Below are 3,689 nucleotides of genomic sequence, written 5' to 3'. Positions count from 1 at the left end.
ATTTCTGGTGCGGGATTCTATTATCTGACTCTAACATGCAGGAGGGGTGAAGTCAGGCGCAGGAGACTAAGGTACGTGGGAAAAAAAAACGTTTTAATGAACACAGTCCAACAGTGCCGTAAAACAAGGCAGGGTACAGAACTCAAGCGACAGGTAAGAACCCTAGATCGAGTCGGGACGCAGCCCAGCAAACCCTATTGCCTAATACCGAATGGCAGAGGAAAATCAAATCCCCAACCTTCAATACAATGACACAAAATAATCCCGCACAATCCCAAACCAAAAACAGACAGACTAAATACCCCCACTAATGAACTAACTCAAAACAGGTGTTAACATAAAACAGACATCACCAAATGAAAAGGAAAAGGAGATCGGTGGCAGCTAGTAGGCCGGCGACGACGACCGCTGAGCGCCGCCCGAACGGGGAGAGGCGCCACCTTCTGTAGACGTTGTGACAAGTGGATGATTATAATAATGCATAATCTATAAAACGTTGTACCTGTACATTTAGGTGGAGGCTGCTGAGGGGAGGATGGCTCATAATAATGTCTGGAACGGCGCTAATGGAATGGCATCAAACACAAACAATGAACAAAAATATAAACGCAACAATTACAAAGATTTTACTGAGTTACAGTTCATATAAGGAAATCAGTCAACTGAAAAAATGAATTAAGCCCTAATCTATGGATGTCCCATGACTGGGCAGGGGTGCAGCCATGAGTGGACCTTGGAGGTCATAGGCCCATCCACTTGGCAGCCTGGCCCAGCCAATCAGAATTAGTTTTTCCCCACAAAATGGCTTTATTACAAACTGAAATACTCCTCAGCAGCCCCCCCCCACTCCCCTTCAGACAATCCCGCAGGTGATGAAACCGGATGTGGAGGTCCTTGGCTGGAGTGGTTAGACGTGGTCTGCACTTGAGAGGCAGGTTGGCCGTACTGCCAAATTCTCTAATAATGACATTGGAGGCAGCTTATGGTAGAGATGAACATTTCATTCTCTGGCAACAGCTCTGGTGGATATCTCTGCAGTCAGCATGCCAAATGCACACTCCCTCAAAATTTGAGACATTGTGGCATTGTGTTGACAAAACTGCACTTTTTAAAATGGCCTTTTATTGTCCCCAGCACAAGGTGTACCTGTGTAATGATTATGCAGTTCAATCAGCTTCTTGATATGCTACACCTGTCAGCTGGATGGATTATCTTGGCAAAGGAAAAATGCTCACTAACAGGGATGTAAACAAATTAGTATACAACATTTGAGAGAAATAAGCTTTTTGTGAGTATGGAACATTTCTGGGATTTTTTTATTTCAGCTCATGAGACATGAGACCAACACTTTACATGTTGCGTTTATATTTTTTGTTCAGTGTAGAAACCATGTGTTTGATACCACTCCACTCCACTCCAAGGTGCCAACAACCTCCTGTGGCGTACACGTAAATGTAGTATAGCTTATGCAATATGATTATTAGGCAACAGCAGTATGTTTGTGTGCAAGGCTGGAGAAAGAGGTATCTACTTATTAAATTAATTCATAATCTTAATTTGTTGGCATCCTTTTTCAACACAAGACACTAACACAATACAGTTCCTTGCAAAAGTATTCATCCCGATTGGGTTTTTCCTATTTTGTTGCATTACAACCTGTAATTTAAATAGATTTTTATTTCAAGTAATGGACATATACAAAATAGTCCAAATTGGTGAAGTGAAATGAAAAAAATAACTTGTTTAAATTATTTATTTTTAAATAACGGAAAAGTGGTGCGTGCATATGTATTCACCCCCTTTGCCTTGAAGCCCCTAAATAAGACCTGGTGCAACCAATTACCTTCATAAGTCACATAATTAGTTAAATAAAGTCCACCTGGGTGCAATCTAAGTGTCACATGATCTGTCACATGATCTCAGTATATATACACCTGTTCTGAAAGCCCCCAGAGTCTGCAACACCACAAAGCAAAAGTAAGCATCCAGCCAGGATGGGTTGTGCCAACTCTACGATCGAGACCTCCAGTGCGCCTCCACGGCCCAGTATATCCAGTGCCTGTTCCACGTACCCGGCCTCCAGTGAGTCTATCCAGCCTGGTATGCCCTGTGCCTGCTCCTCGCACTTGCCCTGAGGTGCGTGTTACCAGTCTGGCGCCACCTGTGCCAGCCCCACGCATCAGACCTCCAGTGCGCATTCCCAGTCCAAAGCTTCCGGCGACAGTTCCCAGTCTAGAGCTTCCGGCGACAGTTCCCAGTCCAGAGCTTCCGGCGACAGTTCCCAGTCCAGAGCTTCCGGCGACAGTTCCCAGTCCAGAGCTTCCGGCGACAGTTCCCAGTCCAGAGCTTCCGGCGACAGTTCCCAGTCCAGAGCTTCCGGCGACAGTTCCCAGTCCAGAGCTTCCGGCGACGTTTTGCAGTCCGGAACCTCCTGAGACGGCCTACAGTCCGGAACCTTACAGTCTCCAGCGGCGGCCTGCAGCCCGGAGTCTCCAGCGGCGGCCTGCAGCCCGGAGTCTCCAGCGGCGGCCTGCAGCCCGGAGTCTCCAGCGGCGGCCTGCAGCCCGGAGTCTCCAGCGGCGGCCTGCAGCCCGGAACCTCCAGTGGCAGTCTGCAGTACAGAGCCTCCGGCGATGATCACGGTCCGGTTCCTCCTCCGACGATCCACGGTCCGGTGGCACAAAAGCAGAGGGATCAGCGGGCGCAGCGGGGGTTACGCCCTGAACTGGAGCTGCCTCCTCTGTTAGAGGATCCGCGGGATGAGAAGGTTCTGCTTTAGACATTTGTCACCCTCCCTAACCCTCCCTTTTTTCTGTTGATTCTTTTGTTGTTTAGGTGCGTTCGGAGACCGCACCTTTGGGGGGGTACTGTCACGTCCTGACCATAGAAAGCTGTTATTTTCTATGGTAGAGTAGGTCAGAGCGTGACAGGGGGGTTTTCTAGTTTAGTTTTTCTATGTTGTCATGTTCTAGTTTTGTATTTCTCTGTTGGGTTTTGTTTGGGATGATCTCCAATTAGAGGCAGCTGGTCATCGTTGTCTCTAAATTGGAGATCATACTTAAGTAGGTGTTTTGCCCACCTGGGTTTGTGGCAGATTGTTTTTGAGTGAGTGTATGTTTATCCTCTGCGTCGCGGTTTGTCGTTTTGTGTTCTTTGGTTTATGTGTATGTATTGCATAGTTTCACAGCGAAATAAAATGTGGAACGACACACACTGCACTTTGGTCCGCTCCTTCCTACGACAACCGTGACAGGGGGTGAATACTTTTCCAAGCTACTGTACAGTTGAAGTCGGAAGTTTACATACACTTGGGTTGGAATCATTAAAACTCGTTTTTCAACCACTCCACAAATTTCTTGTTAACAAACTGTAGTTTTGGCAAGTCGGGTAGGACATCTACTTTGTGCATGACACAAGTAATTTTTCCAACAATTGTTTACAGACAGATTATTTCACTGTATCACAATTCCAGTGGGTTAGAAGTTTACATACACTAAGTTGACTGTGCCTTTAAACAGCTTGGAAAATTCCAGAAAATTATGTCATGGCTTTAGAAGCTTCTGACAGGCTAATTGACATCATTTGAGTCAATTGGAGGTGTACCTGTGGATGTATTTCAAGGCCTACCTTCAAGCTCAGTGCCTCTTTGCTTGACATCATGTGAAAATCAAAAGAAATCAGCCAAGACC

Source organism: Salmo salar, chromosome ssa03 (genome assembly GCF_905237065.1).
Source record: "Salmo salar chromosome ssa03, Ssal_v3.1, whole genome shotgun sequence".
Classification (NCBI taxonomy): Eukaryota; Metazoa; Chordata; class Actinopteri; order Salmoniformes; family Salmonidae; genus Salmo; species Salmo salar.
The sequence above is the reverse complement of the archived record's forward strand: the minus strand, read 5'-3'. Positions refer to the sequence as shown.